The sequence below is a fragment of the Neovison vison genome, chromosome 8 (genome assembly GCF_020171115.1).
Source record: "Neovison vison isolate M4711 chromosome 8, ASM_NN_V1, whole genome shotgun sequence".
In the NCBI taxonomy this organism is placed as follows: domain Eukaryota; kingdom Metazoa; phylum Chordata; class Mammalia; order Carnivora; family Mustelidae; genus Neogale; species Neogale vison.
Window position 1 is genome coordinate 75,494,564 of NC_058098.1, and position 14,473 is coordinate 75,509,036.

A 14,473-nucleotide genomic window follows, 5' to 3' on the forward strand; every position below is an offset into this window, starting at 1 on the left:
GTTTCATAATCTAAGAACATTTTTCTCAAGGAAATGGGACTATAAACAAATAACAATAGAAATAAGGGGGCGCCTGGGTGGCTCAGTGGGTTGAGCCGCTGCCTTCGGCTCGGGTCATGATCTCGGGGTCCTGGGATCGAGTCCCGCATTGGGCTCTCTGCTCAGCAGGGAGCCTGCTTCCCTCTCTCTCTGCCTGCCTCTCCATCTGCTTGTGATTTCTCTCTGTCAAATAAATAAATAAAATCTTTAAAAAAAAAAAAAAAAAAAACAAAGAAAAAAAAAAGAAATAAGGTTCCTATCCCCTGTTTCTACAGAAGTGTAGGGCCCTAACTTCAGTTGGCACTTGGGTCTAAGTTGCAAATTTACCTGCTTTCATTAAGATATGAGAAGTTTACTCTTCTTTTGTACAAGGGCAGTTAACTAACACTGAAGGTTATCCCAATTAACAAGAAAAGGTAGGATGGACTCATGTGATAAAATGTGCTGGGTGGGGACTAGTAAGGACTAGTTATTGTTTATCTGGAAAACGTGTATGGAACGGGTTGTGTCTTCCTGGTAATTTAAAAATGTAAAATTTCCTTCTGTCTTTGCAATGTCTTAGGGTATTGCCTATGTTGCATATCACATTCTGATTTAATGGTTATTCAGTAATAAAACTGTTCTTTTTCTCACACTACCTTCACAGAGGGCTTGAAGGGTTAGAAAACTTTGTTTTCAATTGTATTTCCCCAACAATCATCAAAACTGTGTTCAAGTTAGTAGAGTTAATTCTGGCTTTCCCTTAGTGCAGTTGTATATTCATTGGAAATAGAATTAAATTGATTTATTTCTGTTTGGGTTCTATTTTGTTCCTTTTTGTTGTTGTTGTTGTTAAGTTTATTGTTGAATATGTAAAACATCAGTGGTTTCTAAACATATGTGAAAAGTTTTATTGAAACAAATGTAACCCCCCATTCCACCCTACAGCTGGAATCCTTAAACTGCATTCCTACTCGCCCCTGTAGTTAACCAATTTCATAAATATCTGCTTCATGCTTCTTTTGGTTCCTTTTACACATATGACCAAATATGTACATATTTTCTTATTTCCTTTCCTTTCCTACACAAAAAGTAGCATACTCTATATGCTTTTTTGTACCTTGTTTTTTATAATTAATATATGCAAGAAATCATTCCATATTACTTCATTGAGATCTTCCCCATTTTTTCTTATGAATGCATTGAACTATGATATAGTTTACTGTAGGTTGTCTACAATATTTTGCAATGACAAACGATAGGAAAAAAAATCCTTTCTATATTTTTTTATTGTTAGAGTTGTATCTTCATGGTAAATTCCTGGAAATAGAATTGCTGGATCAAAAAGTAAACATACATGTAGATTTAATTAGCTACTGCAAAATTCCTTTCCATAGTGGTTACGCCGATTTACCTTCCCACTGATATATGAATCTGACTATTTTCCCACAGCCTCACCAATGTAATATGTCATCAAACTTTTTTATTTTTTTTTCAATTTATTTATTTTCAGAAAAACAGTATTCATTATTTTTTCACCACACCCAGTGCTCCATGCAAGCTGTGCCCTCTATAATACCCACCACCTGGTACCCCAACCTCCCACCCCCCCCACCACTTCAAACCCCTCAGACTGTTTTTCAGAGTCCATAGTCTCTCATGGTTCACCTCCCCTTCCAATTCACCCAAATCAAACTTTTTAAAATTTGTGTCAGTATTATAGCTTAGAGGGGCACCTGGGTGGCTCAGTCAGTTAAACATCTGCCTTCAGCTCAGGGTCCTCCGTCGGACTTCCTGTTCATCGGGGAGCCTGCTTCTCCATCTCTCCTCTGCCACTCCCCCTGCTTGTGCTTGCTTGCTCTCTCTCTCTTTCTGTCAAATAAATAAATAAAATATTTTTTAAAAAGAGTCTGACAATCGACTGAGCCACCCAAGCACCCTATCCCCAACATTTAAAAAGATCTCTTTTACATAATATATTAGTCTTTTTTCTGTGATAAATGTTATAAATATTATCTTCCAGATTGTTGTCTTTTGACATTGCTTAGGGTATTTTACAGATTGAGTTCCTCAGGAAGTGCATAAATATTGAGACAGATACCAGTATGTAGGTGGCTTGTTAGGTATTACTCTTGAGATCAATACTGTGGAAGGGAAAAGAGAAGTGATCTGGTTCATGTTCTACTCTCTTCTGTGTCGATATATCTTTTGCTGTGGATCATTTAAGTATTTCAGAAAGCAATAGCAATAATAAGCAATTAAAAAGAAGCATAATATTTTCTTCCAACATGCCTCCATTCTCTGTATCAGGGCTCTACCTAAATAAGTGTCAAAAATAGATGAGAGATCAAGGTAATTTTTAAGTTTATTAGGTAAGTTAATAATTTAATCAGAATATTTTAGATGGTCTGCATCACAGGCAAAAGAGGATCAAAGCATTTGGAAAATGTAAGAAAATACAAATAGAAAATTCTGAACATTTTTTGATATGTTCTTACTTTCCATATTTTAATTTAAAATTTGTCCCATTTTAAAGAGCTAAACTGATGAAGTTAAGTTCCAAATTTCTACTTTCTTTCTCTCCTTTTAATCACTTCATGTTATTTTATTTCACAAAAGGTTTTAGAAGCTGTTAAATGAACACCTCTGCAGGTAATAACTTGCTTAATAACAACCACAGCTGTTCCTGCCTTTTGACAATGTTGTAGTCATTTTATTAGAAGTCTTGACTATCACAGACATAGTAAATTATATTTATAGAGGCAGCCTATTCAGTTTGGGAACAATAGGATTAACCAAAGAGAGGGGAAGAGGCCATCACAAAAAACCTCAAAGATAATCAACAGAGAATTAAATGGCCATAATCAATTGCCTTTATCAACACATTTGTCTAAATATCTGCAAGCAGGCAAAAGCCGTTGCTGAGACTTCAGATCTGGGGGAAAAAAATGATGAAGATGATCTCTTAACCACATTATTAGTATTTCCCATGTGAACAGCTCTGCAGAAGTGCATTTTGGGATTATCTGCCCCCAGTATGGGTACAAGCATGATAATCAGAGAAAGACTGCCTTGGAAATATCTTCCAAGCTTAAAACCCTTTATTTTTTTTTTAAAGATTTTATTTATTTATTTGACAGAGACCACAAGTAGGCAGAGAGAGAGTGGGGGAAAACAGGCTCCTACTGAGCAGAGAGCTGATGCAGGACTCGATCCCAGCACCCTGGGATCATGACTTTAGTCAAAGGCAGAGGCTTTAACACACTGCACTACCCAGGCACCCCTAAACTTAAAACCCTTTAATTCCCTTGCCCCAGTTTTGGTTCTCCTACTTCTACTCCTTAATGTTATCAAATTGGGTGTATCCTTTCAGATATCCTTCTGTGCCCTAAACACACACACATATATATCCACTCTAATATTCTTTCCGTTATCGAGGTCACTTAAAGAAAGATCAGCCTGGGGCAATTCAAATTGTGCACCCAACCACATTTCTTATTTTATCCAAGTTTATTTAAGTGAAACATAACACACAGTTCAGTGAAGAAGAAAATAAGCCACAGAAGGATGCTCTATAGTTTGTAGTGTGAGAATAGGGAGTGTTATGCTTTATTTTCCCAATGGTAAGAGTGGTTGAGGTAGAAAGGAGGGAGGTTGACATATGTAATTCTTTCTTCCTTCTCCTTTTCCTGTCTTTCTATTTTTACAAAATTCTGGTAGGGTAGGCTTCAGGAAGTCAGGCTACTACCTCAATTTGGAACATCCTGAGAATTAAAAAGCTTCCCAAATAGAATGTATAATGCAGTGTTTGCTGTCTCTCAATATTTAGGATGATGATAATGATGATGATTACAGGAGTACTAGTCTCCAAGGAAGATAGCTCATAATCCTGTTACAGTTCCAAATTCACTGTTTGAAGAACACCTTTTAATAAAATGCTTAGACGTGAAGTTACATTATAAAACCACCAGTCCCTGCATATATATCTAAACACATAGAAGATTACCTAGTGACTGAATTCCTGGGTATTGTGGGTGCACTTACTTAGATAATAATACCCGAGAATACTAGAAATGCCATAGGATTTGAGTTGGGATTATGAAACCCGACCCCATCTCAGGGATACAGCAGCCTGAGAGGGACTTCTCTCATGTTTGAGCTTCAATTAGGCCCCTCCAACTGGCTGTCTGAAATGACAGTTGAGAGCCTGGTAAAATGGTTTCCTAGTCACTTTGGCTTCTTTTGTTCAGATCTTCAACACAATACAAAACTTTGTATTTTATTCAGAAAAAAAAAAAGAAAGAAAAGAAAAGAAAGAAAGGAAAAACAAATGAAGTCATTTCCAAAAGACCCAGGTGCTCAAGGGCAGAGGAAGGTGGCTGAGTCCACAGTGGGCTCAGGATGGCTCTCTTCCACTGCAGTTGGCCTGAAAGATCACAGATGGGTTGTGTGCAAAGAGGTAAAAAGTTTGGGAAGGTGAAATGACTCTCAAAGAGAGGAGACAGCAATGGCAAATAAGGCATTACATTGGCAAAGAAAGTGAAAATTAAAGTCTACAAACTAACTTGGAGCCCCTGAATATATACAACTCCCAAGCATCCAACAATCTTAAATGCCTTAAATGGTTTTAATGGTTTACCAAAAAAGGCAAATGTACTTACATGGGTCAGTGCTTAAAATATATAATTTTTAGTTCATTCTTTTTAGTGCATTCTATTTAAAATAATTTTATATGCAGCCCCTTAATTTATGTAAAACAAAAACAGGTTGTTGCCACAGCCAAAGAAAAGAAACAACAAACAAATGTAGTCAACTTGCAACATATTTTAAAATTTATTATATATTTTATTATTTTAAAATAATTATTTTTTTTGGAAATAATTGTAGATTTAAATGGAGTTTTAAAAAAATAATCTAAGAGATCCTGCCTATCTTTTACAAGTTTCCCACAATGGTATTATTTTACAAAATTGTAGTACGGTATCATAACCAGGATATTGATATCCATATAGGCAAGATAACAGAAAAATTCCATTACCACAAAGACCCATGGCCACTCAATGCTTTTAAAATCTTCAGATCAACAGGTCTTACAAATACTGGCTTAACATGTTAAATGAAAAGCTGGTACTGGGCACCAAAAAAGCATGGTACTGGGAACCAAAATGGGTACATACATATAAAGAATATGTTGGGTGTTTGTAAAGGAACTGAAAATACAGTTAGGTACAATGTACATACATTTGCAGAGTTAACAACATCTGGTGCCTAGAGTTGTGATGGGAATTAACATTTAATAAGTAGCTTTATGCATCAAGCATATTTATATTATAATTTAATCTTTACAACTTCTTAAGATATATGTAATTAGTATCCCCATTTTATAGATGAGAAAAATATACTTCTTATAGTTAGTACTACATGGAGTTAGAATTTAAGCCTTTCTAGACAATATGGTGTCAAATGAGATTGGGAAGACAGAGATCTCTTTGGGACTCTTAGGGTAGTGTTCAGAAATTGTGAAATTTAAATTCCACTCAAGAGTGTAAATAAAACCTAGTTAGGTGAAAAGAATAGACATGGGCCCAGTTACAGGAAAAAGAGGTAAAAATGCAAATGGAATCATTGGGTGATAATGACAAGAAGTTAGCCTAGAGAGGTTTGTGTAGATTGGTATGGGATGGAGAGAAAGAGTTTGTATTGAGTCTGTGATACTAGATTAGGGGAGCCATTATATTAAAATGATAGTGATATAATAAATGAATACAATGAATACGATAAAAGCAGCTACTCATTTGTGGCAAATCATATTCTTGGTACTTTATAGGTATCACCTCAATTATATCTCACAATGACCCTTTCTAATAATCCCCTCAAACTATGTTGACTACTAAAAATACTGTTACTACGGTTAGTAAACTATGTATTTTGGTTTAATTGTCCTGTGCACTTTCTCCAAAGGCCTGGAAACTTTGAGAGAGGGACTAAAATTGAATATTTGTGTGAACATTGCTTGGATTAACATGTGGGTATTTTAGTTAGTTAGTTAGTTAATTAGTTACAATTCCCTCAACACAATCATATTTCTTGCAAGTAATCTAACACTTTTCCATTTAATAATGTCATATTTTTTATCTTACCAAAGTTGTCAAAGGAGGGTTGTTACTCCCCTAAGTCACAACTACCACCTGGTAACAGAAACTTTTAAGACTTTATAAATTTTAAGTACTCCTGAATTTAATAAAGGTTTAACTGTAGAAAAATTTATCTAGAGATCTATGAAAGTGGATAATAATGGCTAATAATTACTAAGCCTTTATAAATCAGGAACTAGTCTAAGCAGGTTGTATACACACTATCTCAATTAATGTTGTACACCTGGTCCTTTGTTCCAATCATCTTATTCATTTTGTTCATTTTGTCTCTCACCCAACTATTGGATTTTAGGAATTAATCTTTCCCCAAACCACAGAAATAGTTTTGGTATTCACTTTCCCGAATATATGACCTGTCCTTTCACCTCTTTCCCCCCAGACATTTCTTCCTCTGCATAAATTATATCTCTTGAAATTCACATTCATGCACATCTCCTCAGACCAACTTTTAAAGCTAGTTTCTAAAAGTTTGAGTCCCTGGACTATTGATTCTGTTCCAGTGTAACTTTAAAGCTGTTCATCCATTCTAAACTTTGCTCTCTTCATGGAATATAGCCTTAGGGGCAAGTTGTGCTATTTCTGTGAGTCAAACTTTGCCCTTCAACAAAAGTCAATAGGTACTATCTGCAGACACCTCAGGACATACTTTAGCGAGCTAAATTTACTCTACTACCATATAGGTAGCTCTAATGCTGGTTTGTAAACCATGTTTTTACAAAAAAACAAAAACCCTATTATTAGAAAAGAAGAGTAGAAGTTGAGGAATAAAAATACTAAATAGCTTTCTTCAATCACCCAAGACAGGACTAGCATAGTGTGCTTTGAAGGGTGCCCACAGAATTCCCCAAGGGAAGGAATATGTTACTCCAGACAAAAGCAAATGCCCACCAGTGTCCCTTTACTTAGTGAGAGGCTTGCCAGATAACATACAGGATGCTCAGATGAATTTGAATTTCAGATAAATGAGGACAATTTTTAGTATAAGTTAATTACTGTTATTTATCTAAAATTCAAATTCAACTGGAGGTCCTTGTGTGCTACAACTGACAACCCTACTCTGGGTGTCCCTGGCTCCAGAAACTAACAGGGCAGGTGACTGGTTCTGGCCAGTGAAATGTGAAGATAGTGTGTTAGCTCCAGACTGAGGTTCTGAAAAGCCCTTCACAATCTCCCAGTCCCGCTCTTCCTCTTCCATGACCAACACGGAGGTTTCATAACATGTTTTATTCTGGAAAATGCAATAAATAAGTTATTTATTAACTGTTGCCACTCCCTTGCATGCCTTAAAATATTCATGGATTCTCAAAGGATTAATAAAGCTCCAATTTATCTAAAGTTTACCTTATGTTTTTCTGAATTATCTATAGTATCTTGAATTTTCTTCTTTGAATCTTCGCTTACAAGCCTGGACCCACAGGACCATTGTTGATTCCCTGGTATCACAGGTATTTTAGCACCATTCCAGAGAAATAGGGAAAAAGTAACACATTAATATCAGAAGATTCTATTTATAACATCCATGAAGTCTGAGAAACCCCCTCTTCCAACTGATGTAAACTAAACTTCTTGATATCAGATATGTTTAAAGTTATGAAAATATCAGTCATCCAAAGGAAATGAGTACTTAAGGTATAAAACCAAAATAGTGCAAAATAAATGCAACATAAAATTTAAGCCATACTTAGAATATATCTTAAATATTTTTTGTACTGAATATATCAATAAATTGAATTGAATGATTGAATTCAATTGAATTGATTAATTGAATGAATGAAATAATGACATAAAAAAGGCCCACCTCTAAGAATTACGCTTTGCAGGCCTGATTTCTTATGTCCATTATAAGAAAACATATTAAGCACATACTATATGTCATTTTTTACTTGCCTGCTGAGGAGCAAGGACTAGGATTTTGAAATAATAGTAATTAAAACATTAACAATGAAAAATAACATCACATCCTTATCTCTTTCCTTCTGAGGGATGAATAGAAATTTTTTGAATTTTGGAGATTGTCACAGCTGGCACGACAAATCGACCACAAAACGTGAGGGTAAGAGGATGGTGAAAAGAAATTAAGAGACAAAGAGATGGGGGCAGGAGGAGCACTGAGGATGATGTCCAACAGTACTAAGTTTATTCAAAGCACTAAGGCCATATGTATAGTGTAGGAGAAACAATACACCTGTGTCTAGTTAAACAACCACGAGTTCCCGTAATAAGTTTCACATTTAACTATAAGCAGACCTCCTGATAACAAACGGCTGATGCCAATATAATTGTTCTGTATTGATACAGCAAACCTGAAAGTAATTTATGAGCAGTACTGGGGCAGCAAAGACCAGCAATGAACTTTTGACCCCAACCGAATTGTTCTCATTTGTTTAGCAAGCGTGTAGGAAGTCACATAGGCGAGCCCACAACACATAGCACAGACCCTTTCTCAGCGCTACTCAACCTTTCCCGTCCTAAAACTTTTGTTAGGTTATTCTGGACTTTAAAGGAGGCACAAGTAAGGGCCTGGTTTGGTCCTCGTCTCAAGCCTTATGGCGGCCTCCCACAGGAGATGATAGCAGAGAATTAGCTTGTTTTATTGTTAGAGCTACATCAGTTTAGGGGAGACTACATTTTCTCTTACACTCAAGATTTGAAGCATGACCCACTCCTACAAAACAACTATGGTTTTGCTTTCCAGCCTGAAGACCACATTTCTGAATTAAAAGTACAAATTTGGAATGAAGCAAAGCTAGTAAATTAAAGTGAGGTTAAAACAAAACAAAATAACAACAAAAAACCCAAATAAAACCATCTCAGCTTAGAAGAATGAAGAGTTAGACAACTAAACCCAGTTTGGGAACAGAAGGGAAGTGATAGACCTAGATGTCCAGACCAGAACAAACTAGGATTAAGAAGTTAAGGCCTCAGGTGGGTTTCCTATGCTTGTGGCTTTTTGTCAATATGACTCTGCCTCCAAGTTGAATCTTTAGCCTTGTCTTCTTAATGAAGAGGTACATTTCAAAAAGATGACCCTTGGCTATGTTCATGTTCCAAACATCAAACATATTTTGAGTTCTTTATCACATTATGACTTACATGGGCCCTAGACACATTTGCCTTCCCCATAAAAAATATAAAGATAATATTTTATAATCACATTGGTACAAAGGATATATTAATACTGTATATGAAAAACATTCCCTTTATCCTAAATACTGTTCTTTCTAATTTTAAGGGAAATTAAAAGAATTTTCGTGGGCTCTTGAAAGTACTTTGTGGGCTCTTGGTATAGCCTACCTTGCTTTGCCTAATGGATGTCAGTCCTGATTATTATTTCCCAATTGCAATTCCTCTTCTGGACTTTTATCTAAAATAGTAGAGGTTTTCTTTCTGGAATCTATCAAATAGCACATTTTTTCAATCTATCTGGACTGTGATTGGTATGTCAAAGTTTTAAGTGCTGGTGGGGGGAGGGGAGCAGCTTTGGCAGGAAAGTGACCGCACTTAATGAATTTGCTTTGTAGTTGGAGAGCAGGACTTAGGTAAAGAAACCAAATTAAGATAAATCTGAATCCCCCACCATTTTCAATAATATTTAAATGTGATCTCCACCCTAAATGTAAGACTTTATTTTTTTTTTTAAAGATTTTATTTATTTATTTGACAGAGAGAGATCACAAGCAGGCAGAGAGGCAGGCAGAGAGAGAGAGAGAGAGGAGGAAGCAGGCTCCCTGCTGAGCAGAGAGCCCGATGTGGGCCTCGATCCTAGGACCCTGAGATCATGACCTGAGCCGAAGGCAGCAGCTTAACCCACTGAGCCACCCAGTCTTACATTTGCCCCTAAATGTAAGACTTTAAATACTTACCACGTTGACCACAAGTGTGGATTATTACTATACTACAGAAATATTCTGAGTTATTGAAAGTCAAAATTTCTTGGAAAGTCCTGTAATCCTTTAAATCTTGGAGTTGGTGGGTTCATACTCCATGTAGTAAAGTTAATCTCCAGTACAATAAGCAAATGCTCGCTAATTTCTTCCATGTGAGTTAAAAAGAGGCACAAGTAATACAACTGGTGTCAACCCCTCAGTGTGAAAGTCGAGGTCCCCTGCCTGGGATTGTAATTAGGATTATCTTTGCCTTGGGTCCTTATCTCTCAAGACAGACTCTTCTTAAATGGGAAACTTAGCTATCTGGAGGCTGACAGAAAGCTAAGTCATTACTCAAAATTCATTGTCCATCCTTGGGTAATTCCCTGATTAGACAATTGATCAAGTGCCAGTTCATTTTAACCTGAATTTCCTTAAGAATTTATTCTTGCCTCGTATCCTTCAGAGTATTATTCAACATCAGTGTGGTGGGTTAGGTTGGCTAATGGTTCTCAGGTTTAGATTTGGGGACAAATGGGCTTTTTTTTTTTTTTTTTTTTTGAGTTCTTCTTTGACCGTACAAATTCAGTATAACCATTGAGTCGGAGAATAGACATGGAATGAAAGAAGGTCTAATATTTACTAATACATTTGTAAGGCATTTTATCAAGCAGTATTTCCCCTAATTCCTATAATACTTCTAGGAGGTAGTTAGCCCTATATCACTCATTGGGGGACTAAGATTGAGAGTATTCATGAATCTTGTTCCAAATCATATAGCTAGTAAATGATAGAGTTGGATATTAATTTAAGTTGAATAGTTAAGAGCACAGACTCTGAGCCAGAGTATTTGGGTTTAAATTTAGAATCCATCACTTACTAGCTATATACCTTTTTTTCTTGTACTTTCCCCATCACTCATTCTTCTAGCCACACTGGTGTCCGTGGTGTCTGCCACTCCTATCTTGACTCTTTGCACTTTCATTTCCCCGCTTCTGAAATAAAGTCTCCTCAGATAGCCACATGATTTACTCCTTTACCACATTTATGTCCTTGCTCAGATGTCAGCTTCATGTAGTCAATCAATAAATATTTATTAAGCACTACTACCATAGGTTTCAAATAAATCAGGAAATAAACAGCACATCTTCCTAGTCTGTAAAGCTTATTGGGGCACCTGGGTGGCTCAGTTAGTTAAGCATCTATCTGCCTTTGGCTGAGATCAAGATCTATCCAGCCCCTCATTGGGCTCCCTGTTCAGTGGGGAGTCTGCTTCTTCTTCTGCCCTCCACCCCCACCTCTGCTTGTGCGTGCTCTCTTTCTCTCTCTTAAATAAATGAATAAAACCTTAAAAAAAAGAAAGCTCGCATTCTAGCAGTGAGGCAGAAATAGTGTTTAATTAAGAAGCAAGTAAATTACAGTGTGTTAGAAGGTGATACATACTATGAAAAAGAGAGACTAAGGTGGATTCAGTATTAAGTCATGCATTAATAGTAGGACACTATAAAATGTCAGCATAGATTGGATATGAGATGTGAGAGAAAACGTACCAAGCATAAAAGACTCCAAGCACTGGGACCAAACTAATAACAGAATGACCAGTAATTTGTCTTGATTCCTATAGTTCTTCCAGGTCCCTGAAAACTCCTCATCTAGGCCACCTAGCCTCTAGATTTTTCTGAAGAGGGAGTTCTGATATCGTTTGATGAAAGTTCATAGTCTTACACCATGAGGGATAGAAACTAGCTCATGTGTGGTTGATGTCCTCCCACTCAGAAAAATTAAGGAAGCAATGAAAAAGATCTCACTTTAAGAATTTGCATGTGCTCAAAAACTACCCATAATTCAGCAGTTAAGATATCGTTTCCTATAACAGGCCAAGTAGTAAGTACCTTTCTATGTGATGATATATCCATTTAATGTGAGCTGTCTAATGCCTCCATGAGGGTCTCATTTCATATGTAGGTATACTTGTGTGTAAAGAAAGAGCAGGCAAACAAAAATTAAGCATACTGTGAGTCTAGTTATTTCTGGAGCTATATATTGGGAAGAATTAAACTACAGTTATCCTTGCAAAAATGAGTTAATGCCTTTGTAGTAATTTGTCCCCCAAATGAATGTGAAGACCTAAATCTGGTATCTGCAAATAATTTGGCCTAAAAATAAATTTTTGAATGTTCAATCCAGTATACTTACATTAAATTCTGCTTGAAGAGTTTCATTCCTATGTGATATAGCCAGGGATACCATGAAAAGAATTATAAAGCAGGGGGAAAGTGTGAAAATTACTCAGCATAGTTAGCTTATCTTTCATGTTAGTTTCCTGGAAACCAGTTTCTGGAGTGAGTTACTCTTTAGTAGATATACTGTTAATAAAAGCCAAGTTTGACTGCCCTTTACTGGAATTCTCAATAATCAACAGAAGAATTTTGATTGGAAAGGAACATGAGCTTTATTCAGGAGGATAGCAACCTGGGGAGAAGGTGGATTCTTGTCCATAGGCCAACTCCAAGGTTTCTGCCTGGCCCGTAGATTCTTAAAGGGGTTTAATCAGTTAAGAGAGTACAGTGATCTGTGACATTTCTTGATTATGTGCAGACTCAAGGATGCCAGCCACAGAGTTATCTTGGGGCCTGGAAGTTGTACAGGGAGTTCTAGTTCTTTGGTGTCTGAAGGGGTTGTGCAAGGAGGTCTGATTCCTTGGTACACAGGGGTGCTTTTGCAAGAAGGTCTGATACCCTGGGGTTGTGTAAGAGTACTATGTTCTTTCTGCACAGGAGGGCAAGGTGTACAAATGCACAAAGGGAGGTCAGTAAAGTCATTTGTGTGACCTTAAAAAAAACTTTTTTTTTTTCTAATGGAAAATGGAAAGCTGAGGCATCTTCAAATAGACTGGCTGGACTTCGTAGCCTGGGAAAATTCTGGTTCTTCATTTCCCAAGGTCAATGGTCGCAAATCTCAAAGAAAGTAAATTAGTTCTGTTGCAGATCAAGGGCCTTAGATCAGCAAGCAAAGAGTATGTTAACCTAAAGCAAGTTAACTTTTAAGACTTGCTGTAGTTCTATTACAATACCACAATAGAAATAGCAAAAAACTCTCTACTTCCCCACTGAAACACTAATATCTGAACCACTCTTCTGGACTAGCGTAATGCAAATGTCATTTTATAATGTTTTTCTTTCTTACCATACTGCCCTCCTGAACTCCCCACTCCTGTCCCTAATAATCTCTCCGCTGAACCACTCAAAAAATCTGTCCAGAAACATGTACACATCATTTAAATATTGGAATATATTTTTATTGATTTGTTAAGCATCAGATAATTTGTAGACACTGAGTTTATCAGATATTTAAGTTTTGTCTCTATCAAGGAAAGAACAGAAGGGAAAGATTTTTTTTTCATTAAATTAATCAGATATTTATGCAGGTTGTATAAGAAATTACCTGAAACTGCCTATTGGTCTCTTCTTTCCAGAGATTTACTTTGGACTTAATTTCAGTTCTTTCTGTGCCACACTGAAAGTAGTAAAATTTTCTTATTGATCCAAATTTTCAAAGGAAGTTTCTGAATATATTTTCTGAGAAGAGTGCCCTCCTCATTTGTGTTGACAGATCATTGTGTCCACATATCTATTATAGTCTCCCTGAAATAATTCATGATCCTTGAGGGTAGGACTGATTATTTTATATTAATATCACTAACACCTCTAGCAGTGTCTCTCATGCAGTAGAAATGCAAAAATGGCTGTTAAAATAATTCAGTATCCTTAAAAATTATGTCTAAATATTTCACGAGTTTCATGTTGATCTTCTTCTCTGGTGTATATGTAGGAAAGAAAAAAAAAATCAATGCAGTGTTTACTAGTGAAATCAAGATTAAATGGTGATTGAAGACTGACCTCCTCTTAGCATTTGGTACCCTCATCCTCTCTCTTTGAAGATCACTATATTTTCTCAGCTTTGGAAACAGTACCATTTATATCAAATAGTCATCTATATCAGCTGGCATTTTTATTCCCATGTCAGGGACAATGATAACAAATTATTTTGAATAAATGTGTAGTATTTAGTAGTGATAGAAGAAAGACATAAAGGAAGGATGTTATATAATGTTTAAAGTAATGGAAGAAGCAATATGTGATCTTGACAAGGTCACTCCCTATAAAAATTGTGCAGTCACAAAGATTATTTCCAGTGGCTCTCCATGACCTTTCAGGCCACCTTCTCCTGTCAGAACTCAGTGCTTCAGGTACACAGAGCCCTAATAATTTATCATCTAGATTCTTGGAAGCCACTGCTTTTCAATCCCTAATTGCTCATGATCTTTCAAAGCAGAGAGCCTCAGATTTCATTGACTATCAGGTCCCATGTCATCCTGAAAATAAAATACTGTTTTTTAAAAATTTTTTAAAAAATGAGTGAAGCTTAGAATCC

General features: G+C 36.3%; 1 long non-coding RNA gene across 1 annotated transcript; it reads right to left on the reverse strand.

The window, feature by feature from the left end:
- Positions 1-1,873: 1,873 nt before the first annotated feature.
- On the reverse strand, positions 1,874-13,502 carry LOC122916473. The gene is made up of 3 exons (XR_006386202.1): positions 13,484-13,502; positions 7,515-7,578; positions 1,874-1,890 (listed from the first exon to the last, which is right to left on the reverse strand). It is a non-coding gene; the product is annotated as an uncharacterized LOC122916473 (long non-coding RNA).
- Between the last annotated feature and the right edge of the window lie 971 nt (positions 13,503-14,473).